The sequence below is a fragment of the Thermobia domestica genome, chromosome 15 (genome assembly GCF_964235325.1).
Source record: "Thermobia domestica chromosome 15, izTheDome1.hap1.1, whole genome shotgun sequence".
NCBI lineage: Eukaryota > Metazoa > Arthropoda > Insecta > Zygentoma > Lepismatidae > Thermobia > Thermobia domestica.
The window spans coordinates 69,650,324-69,676,340 of NC_137468.1; the positions used below are offsets into that span (position 1 = coordinate 69,650,324).

Here is a 26,017-nt window from a genome sequence, read left to right on the forward strand (position 1 = left end):
TACGAAATAGGTATATTATACATTACTTTAGAATCTGAAGTGTGATTTAACTGCCATAAATTAAAACTAAGCATAATATACCCGCAAATTAGCTTAAATGAGTACCATACACATCACACGAAGCGAGCTACGCCAATAAAAAAATCACAGTCAATAAGAATTAATTAGATCTTCAGTCTATATTTTTAAATTGGTGTTATGTTGACGCTATGAACTTTGGGCTTCCTATACTAAATGTCTCTATGCCAAACACTCTATATATAAAACGTTTTTCGTCGAATCTGCAAATTGAGCAAGCCGCGAGCTAATGATGGGAGGCTGATGATAGTTTATCACATAGGAAGACACTGAAATGCTAGGTGAGTCACAACACTTTCTTCCTTTTTCTGGGATTCATCCTTACTTACGGTCAAATTTGGTACCGTCTATGTAGTACCTGTGTGCGGCGTACCTTGAAATCATCTCGGTTGATAGCCTCCAAACACAGTGGACTCCTAAAATAAACCAATTGTTGTAAAATTACTATTTGTAGCATGTGTGACAAAATTTAAAAACGAAAGATATCTCAGAATCAAGGTTAAGTCAAACGAAGCGTTTTATGCGGGTTTTTTATCTTACCTCAGGCTATCCAAAATACTAAAACATTGTTTCCTATACTTTTGGAAGTTATATACTAAATATCTTAATAACTATCACTCAAATTTGGTACGCTGAATAAAGTTATAGTGTAAATATAGAATTGAAACTATGATCCAAACTTAAAATAATGATATTACAGAACACAATAAACTTAACTTAGGATGAAAATGGAAACTGTAGATGAATGAGTATTACTGAGCGAAGGAAGGAAAGTAACTCAGCTGGGTTACGAGTTTGACAGAGTTCATACACAGAAATCGTTCGGTGGTTTATATTTCCTGCTTCGACTTAAAAGATAAAGAAGATAAGCTCGCTTTAAAAAGAGTTAAAAAGAAAAAAAACTTTTAAAAGATTTAATTTATTCTGAATTTTTGTTCAGTATTTGTAAATAAATAATGTAGAAAACCGACACAGAGCTTGCCCGCTGGACTCTGGTGCCCAAATCCCAACTCCGCTATATGCATGCCTGCCATAAAGTAATAGAGATATAAACTTTTTTTAAAAGTGCAGATTAAGCCTAGCTTAATATTTACATTTTTTTAACGATACCTACAGTATGGCGCTAAATTCGTCGTACAAAAGCAGAGGAGTGTTTCCTGAGAGTAAAACAAACAAAAAAGTTCCAATAAACTTAGGGCGAGAAGCCCATCGTTCACGTGTTATAGGCTGCCGAAAACATGAAAAAATCAATTCTAAAGGTCCATAGCTCCAAAACTATGGGACCTACCAAAGTCGGGTCAAGACTTCACTTAGGAACTAATATGTGCTCTATCCAAAAATACATGTTTTAGAATCCTAAGGTACTCACGCAACAATTTTTATGGAGGTAGTTGGAGAGTACTTTATATCATAGGCCCGTAGTCAAACTCCCTCTATAAACATTGTTGTGGAAGCACCTTAGGATTCTGAAACACGCATTTTTGGATAGGGAAGTCTTGACCGGACCAAGGTAGGTCCCATAGTTTTGGAGCTATGAACCTTTAAAGTTCATTTTTTCATGATTTCAGCAGCCTATAACACATAAACGATGGAGTTTCCGCCCTATGTTTATTGGATTTTTTTTAACTCTCAGGAATCACCCCTCTGTTTTTCTACACCGAATTTAGCGCCATACTGTATAAATTAATAAGGTAGAAGTATATGTGGTCCTTCTCACTATGCTCACTTATAGATATATCTTAAAGGCTAGTGATAAATAACACCAGCCCTCTGCTCCTATACCACCCTGTGATACCGGAGCAGGACGTTTGGACGCAAAGCCGTAAATCTAAATAGGTTAATCTACTTAAATGGGTTATAATGTACTTCAAAAATAGAAACCGGATGATTACGTACTAAAAGCCTTAAAAATAGGCATTAATATCACTAAAACTCAAAAAATAACTGCACAACCTAAAATTAAGAAGTTCGGAAAGGTTAAATTTGATCCACATTTTCTTTAAAATGCCATGGCAAACAGTCACTGAAAGTCTCAGTTGCAACAAATGCTTAATTTAGTTCTATTTTTTTTTTTTTTTTTGTATAGTGCAGAAAAAAATGGGTCTAATTATTTTGTTTTTAGAATGATATATCCTAATTTCAGGAAAATCGGACACAATGACTTGCAGAAATTTTTTTTCAGCATGAATCTATATTGGGCTAAAATAAAATTTGCTGTAGGCATCCTACAACACCCCAAAGTAAACTTCTGAAGTTATCTTTACAATATCTCTAACGTAAAGGATATTCATAACTTCATAGCAATTCATTACACTGCATTACTGCTTATTACTACGTATTTGCAACACAGATAATTGGAACGGAAACAACAGTGAAATCTAATATACCTATTGAATAATTTGCTTTGTCTTATGTTACAATTACCATGACATTAACATTCCATGACGGAATTATGGGCCAAATCCAGCATTATTCTGCAATGTCAACAGTTTCAAAATTCTGTACGCGAATTCTTTTATCAGCTTGAATATATTTTCTTCTTTCAGTTCAGTTGATTTTGAGTTTAACGTCCCGTGAACAGCGAGGCTATAGAAAACGTGAACCTACTGATTAACGTGGAATCCGAACCACGACGTGAGCTCTCGTCGGGAATTTTCTTCTTTTCTTGGGCGGATCGTCTTTTTGAAGCATTGTCTCGTGTCCTGCTTCTCTTTTTTCCTTCGAAATGCATCAATAAAGCGCCAAATCAACCAATGTTGTTCCTTTACGTTCGATATATTATAAAGAACAGAAGTTTGTTTATTTTGGGGTGTCATTGGCTGCCTACAGTAAATTCTATTTGACCCATTCTTCCTATTTAAATGTATCGTTAGTGCCTATTTCTATGAAAATTTATTAATATTATAGTGTCAAACTTTCTATCAATACAATAGTCTCAACTATATGGTTTAATGGGCATATCGAATAATAATAATAAAACATTCAATAAATACTCACTTCCTGAACTACCCAATACATAGCATAAAGAACAGCTATGTTCATTCCAAAACCAGCTCGTAATCATTTTTTCTGATCTCTCGGAACAGGTCAGTGCTTAATAAACATTTCTTACGTTTTGTACCTTTTTTTTAAATAATCTATTATAGAAAAAGAAAATGAAAAAAATTAAAATATGTACAGTATTTTACAAATTTTAAGTCACATCTTTATAGTAACTAAAAATTAATGAGAAACGTACATAGTTTTTAACTTAAATTAGATATCTGGTACCTTCCATTTCAATTCAGGCAAAATAAATAAATAAAAACACAATTGTTCCATCACCATCTCAGATATTGTTCAAACTTTTGTATATATTAACTAGACATGTTTTTAAGGGATCGTTTTTTTCTTTTTTTTTACCGGAAAAAAATTCCCACCAAGTAATGGGCCATCAAGGACGGAGAGTACAATTCATGAATTCTAGAAAACGTGGAAAATGGTTAAATTCGGAGCCTCACAATTCAGCAATGGAGACATGTAGAGTTATAATTCTTGTTGTGGTATGCACATAGGGATATGAATAAACTATATTTTATTATAGTTTGGTTTGCGCATGCGTATCTTTTTGTACATAAATTATCAAATGAACGTAAGTTTATGTGAAAAGTCAAAGTTTATGCTTTTTTCGAGCACTTCCGGTTCGAATTTTAAATTCCGTTTTCACGGTTGGTAAGACCTAGTTACCCGCTTTCCCCCCAAAAAAATGTATCGCTTCTGTGTGCAACCGTTTCATCGCAAAAAATTCGAGAAATCGTCAAATTTTCAAAAATCGCCATTTTCTCGAAAACACCATAATTTAAAATTCTTAAATTTTGTCAGATGGTTCAACTGTACGTGTATAATAATCACACCAAATAACATTCTCGACCAATGCTTAATGAATGAACTACAGCCTTTTTAAGTTAGCGAACTTTCGTTAACTTTGAAGTCCCAGTTGGCAACAATGAAAACAATAAAAGTGTAAAAAAAATGCTACCGCAAAGCATCGTGTAAAATTTCAAGATACAAATTCTATTTTACTGCATGTGGACTTTGCTTAAATTGGACTGTTATTCTTCAAAGGGAAGTTCAGAGTGATCACTGGAGAAACGAGCAAATCTCCTTCTTTACGGAAGTGACATATTATTATGAAACAACTGAGAGTTTTGCTGTAATAAGCGACGACAAAACACACGATTCGGCTCGTACTCATAGCCATGAATAAGATTCTAAAAATACTCGACGAAAAGCGAAAATATACGTTATAGAAAAAGGTTCGAATACGTGTCTACAATTTAATAAACCGTTACAGTGATTTCAGGTGGTGCTGCATTCCACTTTAGAAATTGCTTTCAGATGTCCAAGATGAAGACAGGTCCGATAAAGCAGTTGCTTTTCAGTGAAACCGGCCGTGGTAAGGGTCTCTGCGACGTATTGGGGAGAGGGGGGATAGGAATGTGGCAACACGGGAAGACGAAAAACAGATTCACAGTATTAAACCAGCAGAAAAATTCGTGAGTATAGTGCAAGTACCAACTCCGGGTATTACTCTCGTCTTGTTGCCAAAAACCGAATTCGACAATTTAAAAAAAAAAAAAAGTGGGAAAGTGTGCGACCGGTAACCGGTATTTACCGAAGTCATCTTTGGCTTTTATGGCAGTAACGGGTTACTATGGACTAACTTCATGCTTTCCCCAAAATCGAGCTTCTGCAATTCAAAGTGTAGATTTAAGAAATTTGCAAAAATTACCTTTTGTTACATACATATATAATAACCAGTGATGGATAGCAGAAATATTATCAATAAATCAAATATTACATGAAATTGCAGTGTTCTTTGTGTTTCCAGGAGGCGCGGTGGCTCAGTGGTAGAGCGTTCACCTCCGGTGCTTGGGGTCCTTGGTTCGATCCCAGCTCGCGCCGTGTGGACTTTGTGGTGGACAAACACCGTGCTGGTGGGTTTTTCGGGGTTCTCCTGTTTCCTCCCACTTTCTTAATTCCACCATTTCACTCATTTCTCATAATCACTGTCTCCTTTAGCCTAACCGGCATAAACGTGGGACGTAAAACTCCCAAGATTTCATTTCATTATTTTTTCTTTGTTTCCACATGCACCTTCAACAGGGTACAGGTTTCCAGAAGAGAATATAAGTGTTTTGTGACTATCGACAACGTGCTACGAGTTGTGAGTGCACCTACACCTATTGGAGCATCTGCCATGGTTACATGCTATTAGCGAAGAAGACACTAAGTAAGCAAATAATTACTTCAGAGCGGAAAAAATCAGTGAAACTTTGTTTCGTAATCGTAATTTACACCTCAGGTTACATCGGTTTAAGAAAACGGAGAAGGGGAGGCTCATCTTATTATTTGAGAGAGCCTTTTTGATCAAAATAATAAAAAGGAGCCAGGAGAAACTTTTATTCTTTATTTAATGAATGTGAACCACAAACATCATCAAATTGTTGCACTTTCATTGTTTTCAGTGTTCCCAATGGTGATATTGAAGTTAATGAAACTTCGCTAATTTCAAGAGGCCGTAGTTCATTCATGAAGCATTGGTCGACAATGCTATTTGGGGTGTTTATTATTCATGTGAAGTTGAACAATTTGACAACATTTCAGGATTTTAAATTATGGTGATTTCGAGAAAGGTGATTTTTGAAAATTTGACGGTTTCTCGAATTTTTTTTTTTTGCGACAAGACGGTTGCACACACAAGCAATACAATTTTTTTTTTCGAGAAGCGCGTAACTAGGTCTTACCAACCGTAAAATAGAATTTTAAAATTCGAACCGGAAGTGCTCGACGCAAACTTCGACTTTAGAGATAAACTTACGTTCATTTGTTAATTTATGTACGAAAAGATACGCATGCGCAAACCAAACTATAATAAAATATATTTTATTTATATCCCTATGTACACTCATGTCCAAAATGATTGTCGCATATCTATAACTGTCTTCTTGTAAGAATATAATTTGATAATGATTTTGCAGGGTACTATTAATATTGATACTACATGTATAATCGGGAAATGTATATTCGTAGTAAATTTCAGAAGAAAAGAATTACAAACACGAAAATTAGAATGAGTAAAACAAAATGTTGCTAAATGGACAAGAAAATTTTATTTTCGTTTTATTGTTCTTATTTACTGCTCTTTTGACATGAAATTTGCCACATACATCGTCTTTCCCGATTATACACATACTAACATTATAAGAAATACCGGACGAATTCGTTATCAAATTATATTCCTACAACAACATATTTATAGACATGCGACAATAATTTTTGTCATGAGTGTACATACCACAACAAGAATTATAACTATCTGTCTCCATAGCTGAATGATGAAGCTACGAAGTTTACCATTTTCCACGTCCTCTAAAATTCGTAAATTGAACTTCCCGTTTTGATGGCCCATTACTTGGCGGGAAAATCTTATCCGACAACAAAAAATACGGGTCATTTAAAAAACATGTCTAGTTGCTATAAAAAAAAGTTTCAACAATATCTGAGATGGTGATGGTACTTTTTTTTGGCTGAGTTGAAATGGAAGGCGCAAACCATTATTTATGTTATTTATATGTTGATTCATTTTGCAATAGCAATCTACACGTAACTATATATCGGAACCTTATATCTATTATAATATTTATCATAGGTAGAAATACGTAATACGTAATGCATAGTACTCCGTAAGGAAGCTATTATGAACTCACGGCATTATGTAAAGTGATGATGCAGAACCACAGGAGTGAAGTAAAGCTCTATTAGATGTAAGGCATAGTTGTATGGGATATAAAATTTTTACACTACCCTCGGTTACGTGCATATCCACCGTCGCTGACATGCCCGCTCCATACGGAAGCACACCAAGCTCATCCTGCTACGCCCTTGTGCTCACTCTGTTAATAATATTCGTGCTTTTCAGTGGCTATCTAGCACTGGTTGGTTCGTATTTTTCACACTGTCGTTCTATCATTGCTTGTTTTCATGGTAATCTTTACTTTCAATTTTCAATACATGTATTTGCGCCTGATTTACATAAGAGTTGTACTTCTGCATTTCTGAAGCACAGAGTTAAGTTGTTCTAAAGGAGAAAATACTTTCGGAAAGAACAGGTTACAAATACAAAACATACCTAAAATATAAAAGCTTACTCTTTTCTTTATCATAGCACTATTGTATTCTAGATTCCTCGCCCAACTAAATGAGGATTTCACTTACGAAGTATCAATAACACTAAAACTGTATTCTGTAACCATAGCCGCCCGCTGCAGGGAGCACTTGCTTTAGCAATGGATTTTCCTAATTAGTATTAAAATATGCTAAATTTTTTTATTCACACACAACAGTTAGTGAAGTTAGCAGAGAGTTGCAATAATGTTTTTTTTTTTTTTTTTTTTTTTTACATTAAATATTATGTGGTTCTACGTATTTGTATCTGCGTCTTTGCTTGTATGTCGGTCATTTTGCCCACTTCCCCCTGTAAAAAAATCCTGTGGGAGTTACTATGTCTACATTTCCCTTTAAAATTCGCTTATATACTACATATACATCTATATAGCAACTAATTTTTAATAAAGATTAATATATTTATGATTACGTCAACCACACGATTAAATTAATCGAGAGCCGTAATTAGTATACACTACTTTAATTGGTTAGTGCATCACATACACGACAATGACAACTAGCATATCTGAGGATGTTTCATACTGTGACCAGAAAAATTTTCTTCGAAATATCCCATGCTGCAGCTAATTTAATATTATATAAGAATTTCGATACTCGAAAAGAAAAATCAATTGAGATGTGTTAATTTATCCTGAATAACTGAGTCCTGCAACCAAGGAAGAGTGGTTAAAATAACTAATTGTCTATAACAGCCCAAGTACCGGCAATAATTAAGTGCAATGAGCAATTACAAAGACGAGACGGCTATTTTTACCACAAAACTGTACAGCTGTTATTCCTTTTGCTTAATGTAACCAAGTAAGTTGGTTAACACCTTTTGACAATTTTCTTGGTAACTAAAGGTCAGAAGGTATAGCGTCATTGGCTTCCCGCACTTCGACCTGCTCGTCACTGGGGGTGTGGTAAGAGGATAGCAAATCACCAGCCACCATTCACTGCGCTCACCGAGCCACGAGTAACCAAGCTGGCAACTCCCTATAAACGTCATTACAACTTTTCACGGGAAAGCAACGACGTTATACCTTCCGTACTATAGTAATCCAGGAAAAGGCAAAGTGTAGATTCACTGAGTACTACTCGGTTACTATTCGGCTACACGACTTCTAGCGTAGTTTTAACCGAAATTCGACTATCAGCAGCTAAGTTATCATTTAATTCTTACTCTGCACACGAAAAGAAAAGAAAAAAAAAAGTTCATATGGACCCTTGGTCAAACGTCTATAGTTACAGGCTGCCGAAAACGTGCGAAAAGGAAATTTAGAGGTCCAGAGTTCCACTACTGTGAGACCGATCCCAGTCGAGTCAACACATTACTTAAGAGCTAGTACGTGCCCTATCCAAATGTCCATATTTCAGAATCTTGCCGCACTTACACATTAATTTTTATAGAGCCAGTTGAGGAATACTCAGAAAAGTTGAAGTGCTCATAAACTGTCCATTGATACGCAAGCACCGCAGAATTCTGAAACATGGGTATCTGAATAGGGCACATACTAGTTCTTAAGTGATGTCTTCCTTGACTGCGCTCGGTCCCACACTGAAGCTATAGATTTTTAAAGTTTATTTTCTTATGTCTTCGACAGCCTATAGCTTCGAAAGTATGGACTTTTTCACCACAGGTCCATATTAACTATTCCTTTGCTCTGATGTGACAAATCACCTCTGTAGGTTTGATGCTTTAATTTTTTTTACACCCTATATATATACCAGGGTTGGCTGGTTTAAACCAAAAAACGAAAAATGTTCGTAAAAGTGTAAGTGTTTGTAAAATCTTGATGAACACACATTTCTGGGTTATCACGTTTCACTCCCATATATTATTCGTGTTATATTCAGACCTGAATTCCCCATTCATTACTCAAAAAGATTATACTACAAAAGCAATTTTTTTTTAAAAAAAAGTTTATAAATGTTTGTGATTTTTTGTAGTTGTTATTATTGTTATGTAATTGCAATCAAAGAAAAATTCTAAATATTGTTTCGTTTCAATGTTTACTATTGATAAAATACTTCGAAATGCCGTACTTTGTGTGTGTGTGTGGGGGGGGGTCATACAGACCCCACGAGAGGCATTTAGTGAAATGAGAACTATTTTTGGTATCTATTTATGTATAAATGAGTCTGAGCCAAAGTGGACTCAAATAATTCGTATCTTTTTCACTTTTCTTACTGATATGCAAATTAAGTCGTTGTATTTCTTTAATTTGGACCAATAAAAGTCATTGTTAACTAACTTGAACTAAGTTAGTTCTGTACTCCGTAGTACTTAGAAATTGTCCATATGTAATTCTCTATAATAGTTTTACTTGTGCAACTGTTTATCTTTTTGCTCTTCCGAAATTACTCTTGACAATTATATCAAGAAGCATGTAAAGATCAGTTCAACATATTTTTATCAGGATTCCTTCGTGAGTGAGTCGGCAGACGTATCGCATTTGTGGCCAATTAGTCCTGGTTCCCAGTTCAAATGGAGGACAATTTCTCTCGGATGTAACTCGAGAAGCGGTTTTTATTCCGCTTTAAGCTTATGTGACCCCTTCCAGCATAACCCGGTTGTTGCACAATAACATCAGGATGAAAAAAAAAACTTATTTCTGTCCATATACGATATGAATATATAGAGCAAATTATTTAAACCAAACAAACCTGGTTTAAACCAAAAAACCGTTTTTTTTTCAATAAAAACCCTGTTTTTGCCAACACTGATATATGCTAATATAAAGAAACGTGGAGAAAGTTATATTGTTTACTGTAACGGTTAGTGACATAACTAAGAAGGCAGCAATCTTCTAGAACACAGGAACGTCTTCCCATTTAGCTGAAATAAAAACAGAAAACAACGTACCCTGCGGGGCACTAACCCGTCTCCACTCGCTAACGCTCACTCGGCATTATTATGTGAATTAAATGTAAAACTTTGGTAAAGAAAGAAACCAATTATTACACTTTTAGCCAAAGCTCACGCTCACGCCTCAAGCTGCTGCTCACGCTCATCACGTTGTTCATCATAAACTCACATACTCTAGGATCGAACTAGGTGCATTGAGAGATCTACTATTTAATACCGTGCCTACAGTCCCTCCACCCCCCAATTTCACACTCAGTTGAATAAACTGTGTCTGTGTAACGTAATTAACTGACAAATTACACTTGTTCTAATACAAAAAGAAGAAATGAATATCGTAATCTGAAAATACATAGTACTGCCCGCTGATCTAGTTACTAGTGTGTGTGCATTTCGGGCACGTAGTCTCACGTTCGATTCCCTGCGGGAGAGTACAAAAATGTAATTTCTTAATTATTTACGTTCATTCTTCATCCATCTCGTTTAGCATAAAGAGTATAACTATGGAACGTTATCTGAACATACATAGTTCACTCACCTTTTCTCTATCATGATCCCTTTCTATTTTTAGAGCTTGTCTTTCTTGCTTCAGCTTACATTCCATTTCTTCGTTCGACGTCTTAAGATCCCTCATGTTGCATTCCAGCACTTTGTTCCTCGCATGACAACTAGCTAGTTCCATTTCCGCTGTTTCTAACCTTTCAGCTAAAACTGAAAATATAATAATAAAAAAAAATATTATCATTTTCCTAAATTTGCTTTCTGTATAAATATGTAAGAATTCTCAAGGAAGTATTGTGACCTGCTTACCCAACGCAACAGAAGTAAGCATTCTATAAATGAACCACCGTGATCCCCACGTCGTCTTTAGACTACATGGCATAAGCGTTAAGATATAAAACAAACGTTTCATTTGAAGTTTTACAACCCCAAGCAATAAAATTATTTCCGCCAGTTGAAGAAAGACACACGCCGCGTTTTCATTTTAACTTTTACGATAATTAACATAGAACAAATAAACAAATGCCGATCGAGTCGAATTGTAGAAGATTCACTACGCTCGTTTCTATAATTAACAACTAAAACCACGATGCGTAACTAGATCAAACACAACAATAATTTGTCATCACCTATCATATATATATTTAAAAAAATAAAAAGAACAGCCCGTTCTGCATTGTTACTACGCCTATATCTGTATTTTGACTTGTTAATTTCATTCAGCATAATAACAGAACTCAAAGTGAAAGACAATATACACCAGATAACAAGTAAAAGTATAAAGTACTGTCCTAGCTCCACATACTCAAATTCATTACATTTCAAATCTTTGATCAGTAAATTCAGTCTCAGCAACTAAAGTATTTCTTACGGGAAGAGTTATATTACTGGACGAAAGACACTTTAGGAAGGCTTACTTGTTACGGGTGTAAATACGCGTTCGAAGGAATGCCATTGAAACGGTTGTGATATAAACACCAACCAATATGGGTATGTGGTTGCCACTAAAAACTACAAATGCTATATAACCGAGTCAGGACAGGAGCGCAACAAGGAATGGGGCAGCGTGAAATTGCGTCCGTAAGGAATAAGTGCGTCAGCGAGGGTGCGTATGCGCGTAAGCTAATGATTATGTAAAGACTAAAATCACCATATATTGTTATTAATTACCAGGGTTGGCCAAAACCATGGTTTTTATTGAAAAAAAAAACTTTTGGGGGGAGGTTTAAACTTTTTTTGTTTGTTTACACCAGTTTTTTGGTTTAAATAATTTACTCTATGTATTCATATTAAATATGGACAGAAATTAGTTTGTTTCCCCTTGGTGTTATTATGCAACAACAAGGTTATGCTGGAAGGGGTCACAAGCTTAAAGCGGAATCCAAACCGCTTCTCGACTTACATGCAAAAGGAATTGTCCATTTGGACACGAAACCGGGACTAATTGGTCACAAATGCGATTGCCGACTCACTCACGAAGGACTTCTGATAAAAATACGTTGTACTGATCTTTACATGGTCCTACTTGTTAATATAATTGTCAAGAGTAATTTCAGAAGGACAAAAAGACAAACAGTTACACAAGTAAAAACATTATACCTAGAATTATATATAAATCGGGAAACTCCCGCCTTAGCCATTAGGAAAATCCTGTTATTACTTTACATGTATCTGTATGTAAAATTTTAAGGTCAACGGATCATAATCACTACGCTAAAATTGAGGTATTAAATTACAAATTTGGTATGTATATATCATTCAATAAAATTAAAACCAAGTCAAATCCAAGCTGATGTTGGAAGCTACGTAGGCACTTGATAAATTTGGCAATTTCTATCAATATATTTAAGCAACCTTGGCTTCTTTATAAAACAACAGGCATTCATTCAAGTAGAAATATATCATTTGGTTTCATTTCGTATGTTTAGGCTTAACATCCTTATGAAATACCAAGTTTATCACGGAGAGGACTCCTGCTTAGAGGGACACCTCGAATCGCTACTTGGTTTACACTTGAAAGATGGGTTGTGGTTCGACGGTCGTGGTCCTGCTTAAAGGGTGGAAAGTAGATAAATGTAATGCGGATGGTTTGATATGTGGAAACGTCACCATGAAGTTCACACGATTTAAAGCATTTTTCGTTTTTTTTTTTTGGTTTAAACCAGTTGGTTTTTTGAAAAAAAAAAAACAGCTGGTTTAAACCAGCCAACCCTGTTAATTACACACTGCTCTCCTGAAATAAAAGTAGTACTCCATTGGTAAATTTTGCAAATCTATACGGATCTAAAACAGTACATTCCCACGTAAATGTAAACTAAAACAAATACATTACAATACAAATTAAAATCAAGTTGTATAGCCTCTACTGTTACAAAAAATACATCCGCTCGTTCTGCCATAAATTACTACAGCGCTCATCCCGGAAAGTTAAAATTTGACTCTGTTCAAGAATGTATACAAGTAATCAAAATATAAGGAATGTGAATATGGATGAAATAATCAGATGAAAATCGTAATCTGACGTGTAAGTTTTAAAACGTAATTCAAAGCAGGGTGGAAAAAAATCATGATTTTTTTTTAAAAAATCATTTTTGATGATTTTTTTTAATTTAAATCAAATCTTTCTCCTCGTATAATACAACTCGCGAACTGAAGAAAAAGCATTACAAATTAGTATTAAATGCCAGTTATGCCATTTAAGTGAAAGTATTGAGGTTGAATTTTGAATTAATCCCCAATCGTTAACATATATCAATCCCAAACAATGTTTCTTAGCTTTAAATTATGGCTTTTTTTTTTTGTGGTAAATTATAGACTTTCAGTCAAGCATCATCCCTATTTATCCTAGGATGATGGTTCATACCTCATTCTCTTCAGAATAGAACAGCCTTTAAAACGGTAACACTCACATTTTCCCTATCATGTCCCTGAAGCGGAAAATTTTGAGAGATGTCGGGATTTTTTCTGATTTTTTTTTCAAATTTTGATCCCCTCTGGACTCCCTTGTGTTAACGCACAGATCTCAAAATCAACTGTTAAATACTAAGGGTGTACTAAATGTGTGTATAAAATTTCAAGCTTCTATCTTGAATAATAAGGGCGGGAAAAATATTTAACAATGAGCTAAGAACATCCTCACCATACCCCAGATGACACGGATGTAATATAAAAATTTCCTCAGACATGTTATTTATCCTAGAATAAAACAGTTTCAAACGGTACCATTCAAATGTGTCCATCGTGTAGGCTATCTGGGGCTGGAAGATCACGAAAAAACGGATTTTCTGTTAAGAAATATCCCCTTTTTTTTTACTTTTTAGCCCTCTGTACCGCCTGTGTTTAAAGGCAACAATCTGAAACAAATCTGAAAAATACTAAGGGGTGAAGTGAATGAGTGTCCAAAATTTCAAACTTCTAGATACAAAAGTAAGCCCGCAAAAAATATCTCCGAATACCCCAGATTTCCGTATAAAACATGATCTCAGGTAACAGTTTACTGAAACATCCCTATTTATCCTAAGATCATGGTTCGTACATCATTCTCTTCGGAACAGAACAGCCTTTCAGATGGTACCATTCACATGTCTCCATCTTAGGCGGGGAAATCGCGAAGAAAGCTATTTTTTGTTAAAAATATATATATACATATTTTGTTTTTTACATTTTCGCCCCTCTGGACCCCCCTGTTTTCACGCAGAGATCTGAAATCATCTGAAAAATACTAAGAGTGCACTGAACGAATGTGCAGAATTTCAGTATTCTGAATGCAAAATGTAGGCCCGCCAAAAAATAATAAAAATAGGCACATTTTTTTTTTTTTTAATTTATGACGTCCTCACATCCTATGTCTCGACGCAGAGAGAAGTGAAAGCATATGTAACGTGCTCTACAATTCCTTCAATCTTGAAAAAACGAAGTAAAAAGCTTTATTGGTACTTTTTTAATCGAATAATAAAGATTTTATCCTATCACCTAAAAATAGGTAATATAATTTAAAAGTTAAGGAAAAAGTACAGCAACGCTTATTAAAGTGACACTTTTTTCCTCAAAAGTCACTGATATTTGGCAGGGGCATATTTTAAAGGAAATTGTAACTAGCTTGCGGCACGAAATACATAAATTTTGCTAAAGTTATAAAGTCTAAACAAAACAACAACAACAACAAAAAAAAAAAAAAAAATCGGAGAGGGATAGGACACTTCTAAATACGCCGTATAATCTGGGAACAAATATATAGACGCGCACACAAAAGAATCTTCGTCTTAAATGTCGATGGTGATTTCCCTGTTGGAATAGCTAACGATAGCTAAACCCTATGTTACGAAGAGAAGAAAACAGGATTGCCCTGTTACCCGTTCAAAACGGGATTTTCCCTAATCATCCTCTGCATGACACTTGTTTTCAAAGCTGTACATACTGTACATTTGAGTCTTATTGTATTATGATTATCATCTTCCATAAAATCGGAATAACAGAACAGAAACGGGACTTTACTTATTTTCACTTTAAATTATTTCGGAATTTGATTTAAATCAACAATTTTTATTTAAAAAAATCAAGTAATTTAAATCTTGATTTAAATCAGACTGATTTAAATCAGTCCACCCTGATTCAAAGTATACGCTTGTATTTACATACTGCACAAAGCCACCACCATGAACTCAAGTTATGAAGGCAATGTTCCAATAAAAGACAACTTCTTAATTGCTTCTTATATGCGAGAATAAACCATTAAAATGTACAGGAGAAATATGTAAATTGTTCTATTTTTCAATATCACTCTTTACTCGCAGTCGCACCTACAATTTGCTGGCTCCTCTACATTTACCGTTCTGATTCAGACAGCACTAGTGCTTGCTAGTTCCCACATAGCACGGGTCGTTTTGAACTGTAGCATGGTGTATATCCGAACTCTACGACACTATATTTATTCGCACAAAGCTAAAGTCTTCCTAGACTGAATCTGCTTCAAGAAATGTAGCTCTTCACTTTGAAAATACTCTCTAAGCTAGTAAACAGTGAATTTTCCGATTAAAGAAGTTAACATAAATATTGGCAGTATCTGACCTAAAATAGAATAGCGCAGTATACGTTAATACATTACTGCTGCTGTATTCTGACAACTCATCTCCACTTTAGGTTAGTTTATCAACCTTTAAAAAAAAAATGGAAGTTTACCAGATCTTTCAGTGTTAAGCAGATTTAGGTAATAGTATACAACAGCTCCTCATCGTGTTCCGTACTCGAGGATAGTTCTTACTCTTGCACCACGTACAGAAATGGTGGTATGTCATGTACAAGTGGTAATAGAACACATAAGAAAGCCAGGTCATGTTGTACTCACACTGGAATATGCAGTATGAGTACACCTGATCTGCGTTTCTTATGTGTGCTATTACAACTTCTACATGAAATACCATCACATTTATACGTAATGCAACAGTAAGAACTATCCACGAGCACAAGACATGCAATATGCGTTCAAGTCCCTTCTCCCCCCACACACACATAGTGAAATATAAAGTACAAGGGCACTTCAGAGGCGCACATAAAGTGCACCGTACTCGAGGATAGTTCAAACTCTTGCACCACGTGTAGAAATGGTGGTATGTCATGTACAAGTTTCAGTCGATAAGTAAATGAAAATCGCTTTGTTACCCCATTTTCAAGTTCCTAGATCCTCAATGAATAATCCGTAAAATACTGAACTTCGTGAGTCCTCGGAAAATGATGAGGACCTGTTGTATACTATATCCCAGATTTATTCTGTACATTACGATTAATTTTATTCTCGCCTTATGTAATTGACCCCACATTTTATTACCCAAGCCTGGCCCTTACAATCAGGAACCTCAAATTAGAACAGAAAAGACGGTGCAGTTTTACTATACGGATCCACACATTGTAAAATGTACAGAAAAATTTTGGAAATTGTTTAATTTGCCCATTTTATGTTGAGAACAGAACCCAACGAATCCCTGGGGGGGGAGCATCTAACCTTTCTACTGCTACTCCTACTACTGCATACACTATGGATCCGGATAGTAAAACTGCACGGAATAGACTAATCTATAGTTTGCTTTCTCAGACTCATTGCAACTCAGGCTTGTGTATAGCCCGCTCCCCCCAGTTCTTTGTCACCGGAACTGGAAGAGTCACTACTACTACTTATATTGAGAACAGAACCCAACCAACCCCTGCGGGGCTTCTAACCCGTTCCTACTACTACTACTACTACTATTGCTACTAACTACCACTACTACTACTACTACCGGTACTACTACTACTACTACTACTACTTATACTAAAACTTCCTTACCACAGAATTTACATCTTAAATCTTTATAACATGCGGTTCCGATTCATTATGAACTAGTATGAATCGTTAGAATCATTATGATTCGTTAAAAATCACTGGGGGGAGCGGGCTATACTCAATCCGCAACGCATTTCAGTTTACATTAACTTTACACTTTATGCTCACAAGATACTTTATCGAAAATATCTCCAACGTCGATATCTACCTTCCTCTGCTGATGGTTCTTCCTTTTTTTTTTCTGTAATTGTCTTTGGCCATCACTATCCCCTTTCCTTTTATTTAAGAGGTCGAATGTGTCGTCAAAATTTAGCTTTGTTGCTATAGGTCTATTCAGAAAAGTATTTTCAGTACCTACGTAGCTTCTGAATCGATCCATTAACTTCCCTATAGATCTCGTATCAGAAGTCGGAGAATACATGATTCCTTCTTTTAGATAACTCTTCGCTTCACACAACTTAACGTGATAGTATTTAAGCTTCATACATTATTTTCCTGTACTTTACTTCGCCGGATAATAATTGGTACAGTATAAATCCTGCATATCACTGAGAATAAAATTTTTAAAATTTGAAAAAATACACACGCACGACACAAAAACATACGAAAATTCCAATGATGCCAGGCCGGCAAGGAACATTCCTTTATATTGTATCTCAATCTCCACTAATAATTAAATTCGTATTTCAGGATCAGCCCATGTTTCAACTGAAAATATCACAGCATACATAAATAGCCCATTTTATGTCGTGAACAGAACTATACCAACCTCTGCGTGACTTCTAAGCCGGCCAAATGAAACACTACTTTTGCGTTGCATTAACGCAAATCGGTATGAAAAGTGGCTCCAAGACTAAACGTCCTATGGAGAGTCAATTTGGAACCTATTTTGTTTTCTATATCATGTATGTAAAACATTTTTAGTGTTGCTTCCAAAATATTTTCTCTCTCAACATTAAAAACCTATTACATTACATTCAACACAATATTTCTAGTACAATTTGTGAAAATTTTCGCTACATTATTTTCCTGCTATCGTTCTAAAAATGTATTTCCTGTACTTCATAAAATGTTTTCCAAACATTTTTTGAAAATGTTTCTGGTAAATATTTGGAATACTTCTCAGATATAACAAGGAATATATTTTCTCCAGTAACGAAAGAGTATATTCTGAAAACAATGTAAAAATGTTTCTATAATATATATGAAAATGTGGTTCACTAAAAACACAATATATTTTCCAAAACATAACGGAAAACGTTTTCTATTCATTTTAAATATATTTTCCTTTCCCTGTTTTAAAGTTTTATATTCAAAATTCGATAAAATATTCTGAAAATAATACTAAAATATTGGTCGGAAATGCTTCATTTAAGTTATATGAGAAGATTACCAAAATACTTTTGTAAAAAATTAAGTAAACCTTTTTAAAACATTTCTGAAAAATATTTCTTATATTACGAAAAAAAATATTTTTAAAATATTCTAAACGTTTTTAAAAATATATATTCAATATGTTTTCTCGTAAAAATAGAAAATATTGCTAATAACGTATTAGAAAACATTTTTTAAATATATGGAATATATAACATTTCATTGTTTTCCGTATCATATATGGAAAACATTTTTAGTATCATTTCGAAAATATTTCCCCTCTCAACAGTGAAAACATATTACATTACATCCAACACAATATTTCTAGTACAATTTGTGTATTTTTTCTTACATTATTTTCCTGCTAATGTTCTAAAAATATACTTTCTGTACTTCATAAAATGTTTTCCAAACATTTTTTAAAAAATATTTTCGGTAATTTGGAATACTTCTCAGATATAACAAGGAATATATTTTCTCCAGTAACGAAAGAGTATATTCTGAAAACAATGTAAAAATGTTTCTATAATATATCAGAAAATGTGGTTCACTAAAAACACAACATATTTTCCAAAACATAACGGAAAACATTTTCTATTCATTTTTAATATGTTTACCTTTCCCTGTCTTAACGTTTTATATTCAAAATTCGATAAAATATTCTGGAAATAATACTAAAATATTGGTCGGAAATACTTCATTTAAGTTATATGAGCAGATTACCAAAATACTTTTGTAAAAAATTAAGTAAATCTTTTTAAAATATTTCTAAAAAATATTTCTTATATTACGAAAGAATTTATTTTTAAAATATTCAAAACGATTTTAAAAATATATATTCAATATATTTTATCATAAAAATAGAAAATATTGTTAATAACGTATTAGAAAACATTTTTTAAATATATGGAATATATTTCATTTCATTGTTTTCCGTATCATATATGAAAAACAGTTTTAGTATCATTTCGAAAATATTTCCCCTCTGAACAGTAAAAACATATTACAATACATCCAAAACAATATTTCTAATATATTTTGTGAATATTTTCCTGGATTTACTTTCTGGCAAGCATTCTCAAAATGTACTCTCGGTAATTTCTAAAATGTTTTCCAAACATTTTTTAAAAAATAATTTCGGGAAATATTCGGAATACATTAGGGAAACCAGAATGGAAATCTTCAGAGAAGGAAAACCTTTTGCAAATCAAGGAAAATATTTTCTTTTGGTTGAGGAAATATTCCTTGCTGTGTGGGATGCACCGCTGAGAACTCAGGAATATGCTTAATCTATGTTACGGCACTGGATATATACTTATAAATAAACTTGTATAAGAAACAGAATGTACTTAAAGTGAGACGCGAACTATACGAAACATAAGACTGAATCTAACTTGTTTGGTGATCCAACCCGAGACTACAGATAGCAAAGATGAGTGCCGTAGCTACCACCATAAGGTTAAGGAAGTGCCTGTTTTAAAGTGTCAATTAAACACTGAGATGTGAAACGGTAATAAAGCAATTGATCAATTTGAAACAAAATAAATGGTAGTAATAATTTACTCTATTTGTTAAGATAATGAAGTTATATTCTGTTTTTAAAATGACAATCAAAGCGGAGTGTTTTGGATAATAACAGAGAAATTGTAAAATTTCAATTTCGGTACGATTAAATGCATTCGTGCTGGTATGTGTTGCGTTATCCGTTAGAAGGTATTGAACAATTCTGATTCAAAGGAAGTAAATAAGCTACTGTATAGTACTGGAGTTAGAGTTTAATTGTATAGGCAGTACTGAGGCTATTTGAGACAAAGTCTATTGCTGAAAGTGATATATGAGTTACTATTAGGGTTTTATCCCAGGTATGTTATACCCACCGAAGATTGAACCCGGAACACACGCATGGAAAGCATTCGCGCTAGCAAATTAGCTACGAAGAAGTACATCATACCATAATTCTGTCAAGAATGAAGGCAACATGTAAGAACCGGAAACGAAGGACTCTACGATAATAATACTTTCACAATTTTAAGTTCATACTATTTATTTCGAGACTTTCGAGACGAGACCCAAAACGAGACAGAGACTTGCCCTTCGAGACCGAGACCGAGATCGAGACAAGCATCTGTTGACCGAGACGAGACCGAGACCGAGACGGTGATTTTTGACTCGAGACGAGATCGAGGCCGAGACCGCTACTAATCAACCAAGACGAGACCGAGACTGTACAAAGTCTCGTCTCGTCTCGTCTCGATACCATCCCTATGTGATAGCGTTGCATAAGGTAAGCAAATCACCAGGGGAAATTTTCAGAACCTTATAGAAGCTGTAAATTAGTAAAAAAAAAGTCATTTACCGCATTATCGAGCACTTTGTTGAGACTAGAACTGTGAAAGATCGCCCGTGGCAAGGAACACCACGCACAATACGAACACCGGAACTTGTGAAAGCTGTGACGTCGCGTGTTCGAAGAAATCCAGTTAGGAAACAGGAGTTATGGCTGGTGAATTAAAGATATTGAACATGTCTGGCACGTTAAGTACTGACCTGGGATTCCACGCTTACAAACAAAGCATAGGGCATCTGAAAAATGAATTGAAGCGCCAAAAGATCCTACAAGCAAAACCCTTACTTAAGCGTTGAGCTGTTAAAATCCTTTTCACGATGAAAACATTTTCAATGTTGAAGAGACTTTCAACACCCAAAATGACAGGATAAATGCCACATTTTCTAGTGAAACTAGTAAAAAAGCTCCAAGGATCCAGAAGGGTCAGCACTGTATGCTTCAGTCATGGTGTGGTGGGTGTGAGCTACGAGGTCACAACGGAGCTCCGTTTCTGTGAAAACGGGTTCAAAACGTCAAAGTGTACTAGGAGACAGTGCTTGAGAGTAGTGCTCTCAAACGGGTCGGGTTGTCGGGTCAGGCTACTCGAATCGGGTCAGGTCGGGTCGGGTCAGCTCGGGTCAGTTCACTTTGGTCAACTGAGTTTAGGTTGAGCTTAAACTCGGCTGGAGTCGAAAACTGCTGTTTTTCACTAGCTGCCTAATTAAAAATAGCAATTTTCAATTTATTTTATAGAAACCATGAATCTATTTTGAACACTTCCAGCTAGTGTTTTTATGGTAAATGCTTATTTTTGTACTTGTGTGTACTTTAATTTTTAAATGTGGAAGATTGATTTTACAAATCGACTGTAATATTAATATCTATGTCAATATGGAGTCTGGATTTAGAACAAATCTAGAAGTTGTTTAAGCAAGGCCAAAAGAAAGATTGGATATGGACGACCAAGCCCAAGCAGGGCCGCGGTGGCTCAATGGTAGAGAATTCATCTCTGGTGCATGGGTCCATGGTTCGATCCCAGCTTGTGCTAAGTGGGCTTTGTGGTGGAGAAACGCCGTGTAGTGGGTTTTCTCGGTGTTCTCCTGTTTCCTCCCAATTTCTTCATTCCACCATTTCATTCATTTCTCATGGTCACCATATCCCTTAGCCTCGGTGCAGAATCGAGGGACCTTAAACTGAATATTTCATTTTATTTCACTAAGCAAAAGGACATCGATACAAGAACAAGGTAAAGATTGGATATGCAAGACGAAGTGCATAGTAATCTTGCTATTGGCCTTGTTTTGGTGATCACCAAGTAGCGATGAGCGTATTTTCTTGCTTTCCGTACAGTATGAAAGACCATAATCAAAATCACACTTGGTCTTCATTTGTACAGATGAGGCGAGCATTCTTGGCTCTTGTATAGCATGAAAGACCACCAAGACTACGAAATGCAGGACCAAGACTTGACTGCAAGACAAAGAATAAGACGCAGTATTGATGACCACGACCCAGGGTACGAATTGTTTGAATTTCATTTGTTGGGCTGAAAATGATGAAACAAAATTAGTACTTTATAATTAATTATCATACTGTATTTTTAAATTTTAAATTACAAAATTCATATTATGTATCTTCTTACTTGCAACTACAGATGGTGATCAGAAAAATGGAAACACCTGAACGAAATTGCAACTTACCAGATTAATATGGTGTCGGGCCACCTTTCGCCTTCAGAACAGCCTTGATGCGTCGTGGGATGGAGGCATAGAGGTTGTGAATGGTAGCAAGTGGAATTTTACACCATTCCTCGTGCACGGCATCGGCCAGTTCTGTGAGAGAGGATGGAGGTGGAAATCGTCGCCGGAGTCGTGTTTCCAAGACGGACCACAGATGTTCAATTATGTTAAGATCTGGGGGTTGGGCGGGCCAGGGGAGGTGTTGAACTTCATCCCGATGTTCCTCAAACCACGCTGCAACAACGCCAACTGTGTGAATGGGTGCATTATCATCCTGGAGGATGGCGTCATTGTCCGGGAACAACATCTGGACCATAGGATGCAAGTGGTCTCCTAAAATTGCGACATAATCGTTGGCAGTGATTCGTCCGCTAAGTGTGACCACAGGACCCAATGAAAACCATGATATGGCGGCCCACAGCATCACCGAGCCGCCGCCATATTTCACAGTTGGGCGGAGACACTGCAGATCATAAGCTTTTTTGGGCGTTCTCCACACATAAACACGGCCCGTGGTTGGGAATAGGGTGAAGGATGACTCATCCGACCATATCACACGTTTCCAGTCCTCAACGGTCCAAGTTGCATGGTCGCGGCACCATTTGCGGCGTGCGAAAGCGTTATGGTCCCTGATGAGCGGTTTGGCCCGTGCAACACGACCCTGTAAGTTCATATCATGTAATTCGCGGCGGACTGTGATTGTCGAAATAGGGTGGGGGAGGTTCTGAATCACTTCCTTCGTCATTTGCTCCACAATGGCACGACGGTTCTGCGTGACAATGCGCTTTAATGCCCGGCGTGACCTGTCACTCATGATTTTCTTCCGCCCACTGTTCCGCTTCCCCGATGTGTTGTGTAGGCCGTCATCACCTTCGACACTGTCCCACGCGACACACCTAACACAGTAGACACTGCCGTCACACTCACTCCACATAAATGCGCACCAACAATTTGCCCTCTTTGAAAATCTGAGGTGTCTCCAATTTTACACTACCTCCGTCTGCTGCAGCCACTGGACACTGCTGTTCCACTGCGCCTGACGTAGTATGGAGACCGACCTAACACACCACCACCAGCGGTCCGGCGCTGCGGGCACCACGACACCACTGCCAACCCATACATCTGACGTGTTGTCAGCTACAGGTGTTTCCATTTTTCTGATCACCATCTGTATATATACTGTAAAAGACGTTTTAATTACCGAGAAAGAAAAATGAAAGTGGCACGGGTTCCGGAATCATAAGAACCTATTTTGGAATGAAAGTTGAAGGGTTGGAAAAAATCACAGGTGTTCTCCTGTTTCCTCAACCCTTATCATTGTAGTTAAACGATTTCCTTTTGTCTCCGCCAAGAGATTCTTGCTACTGCCTTCCGAGAAGATCCCCTGCCGTCCGAGCAGGTGAGAACATTGACCTTGAAGAAAAATTTCGTCACATAGAAATAAAGCAAGAAAAAAATAAATTTCTCCCACGTCGGACATTGGTATCAGTTATAGAAAGAAATAACCAAACCTCGAAAGTGCCAAATATTCATTAAGATGCATATGCAAATCCCCCGCTTGATCTAGCTAGTGGTTAACGTGTAAGACTTCGGTACACGTGGTCCTGGTTTAATTCCCAATGGGAGTGCATTTTGGCGTTCACCCAGTGTCGTGACCATAGTGCTCTCAAACGGGTCGGGTCAGTCGGGTCAGCTCGGGTCGGGTCAATCGGGTCAGCTCGGGTCGGGTTGTCGGGTCAGGTCAATCAGGTTGGATCACGGGTCGGGTCGGGTCATCGAGTCAATTCGGGTCGGGTCGGGTCGGTCTTCTACCCGACCCGACCTGACCCGTTAAGAGCACTACTTGAGAGACTAGTCAAGAATCTCACCATCATCTTCCAAGGACAGAACTGGAGCTTCCAGCAGGACTGAATCACAGCACACGATTCACGGACAATCTATCAGTGGCTGGAATCAAATGTTTCGGACTTCATTTTCATTTTAGATTGGCCTTCTTCAAGTCCGTACCTAAACCGTTCGAACTAGAAATTATGGTCCAAGCTTCAGGAGATGACTTGCAAGAACGGACATCCCAATATTGAAAGTTTAAAGCGGTCAGCGGTCTCTTTGGACAGTAGCTACAATTGATGTGTTGCGTAATGCAATTGATGAGTGTCCACAAAGGCTTAACGACCTAATGCATACTAATGGTGGCCATTTTGAATAATTATTTGTGACTTTGTTTCATTATGCATCCCTGTAATTCAAGTTGTTAGGATATTAAAATATCTCTAACCATTTTGTGTCAATGTACTTAGAACTTTGGGTCAGTATTTATGGTAAGAATATATATATACATATATATATATATATATATATATATATATATATATATATATATATATATATATATATATATATATATATATATATATATATAAAAGAGAACGTATAAAATTTTGTCCGCTCATCACGCTAATACGGCTGAACCAATTTCTTTCATTTTTGGGGGGTTATTAGGATTTGGACCCTAGATGGTTTTTATCATATCACTTTAATTTTTAATTACCAGTGTCTTGAGATAATTGACCATTCAAGTGTCCATAACGTACAAATCCTTTGTTATTAGTTCATCATAGGTAAAAATAAACGTATTTATATGCAACCCGCATGACCGTGTCACTCGGCGGGTTAACATAAATGACAGGCGATATACAGCGGAAAATAGCTTGAATCTTCTGTTTAAAATTTTTTAATTGATTTGCTTATTTTTACAGACACTTTTACAATATGCCAGCACCGGGATGACCGCAGCGAAGCGGGGCGGGTTAACATAAATGACAGGCGATATAATGTTAAGATTTACTGCAATCTTCTATGGTTTTTATCATATCACTTGAAAGCGAAAAAGTAAAAATTATCTAAGTAACAAAGTTTATTGCGTTCCGGGGTGACCGCAGCGAAGCGGGGTGAACGCTGCTAGTATATATATATATATATATATATATATATATATATATATATATATATATATATATATATATATGTGTGTGTGTGTGTGTGTGTGTGTGTGTGTGTGTGTGTGTGTGTGTGTGTGTTTGGAAACAAACGGGAAGTATCTAAGTATCAGACGTAATAGTTCAAGATTGCTGGCGGTGCATGGTGTCAAGAATCAACTTTGAGCAACGAGTGGAGTCTCGATGACGAATGGATCACTGTAATGATATGTCCCTTTGCGTTCGTCGGATATGTCCCTGGAAGGGTTATGCAAAACTCAGAGGGATGAAAGATGATGCCAAAGCAAGCAATTTAAGGATAGGAACGAGTGTCCGGAAATGCTTCGTTTTGAAGATAAGGTCTGCCAACAATTTGTCGCAACGGTACAAAAATGGGCATAACTCGAGAAGGAAATGTCCGATTAAGCTCTGGTCAAAGGCAGTGCGCATTATGTTTACCTGCAGATTTCATTAATGTTGGAATGGATTGAAAGCAGGGACGGCGCAAGGTTAGAACCCAAAGATATATAGAATATTTTGGACATCTGCAACATGTGACGAGAAATTGGTACCTGTGTTCACTACAGATGTTTCGGATGGTCATGATGCTACTAGCTTAATTATGAGCTGCACATA

At 36.1% G+C, this 26,017-nt stretch overlaps 1 long non-coding RNA gene across 1 annotated transcript; it reads right to left on the minus strand.

Annotated features, from left to right (window-relative positions):
- Window positions 1-319: 319 nt before the first annotated feature.
- On the minus strand, window positions 320-17,730 carry LOC145671064 (uncharacterized). Its single transcript, XR_014128436.1, has 4 exons — window positions 17,176-17,730; window positions 10,689-10,861; window positions 3,076-3,215; window positions 320-494 (listed from the first exon to the last, which is right to left on the minus strand). It is a non-coding gene; the product is annotated as an uncharacterized LOC145671064 (long non-coding RNA).
- Window positions 17,731-26,017: the final 8,287 nt, after the last annotated feature.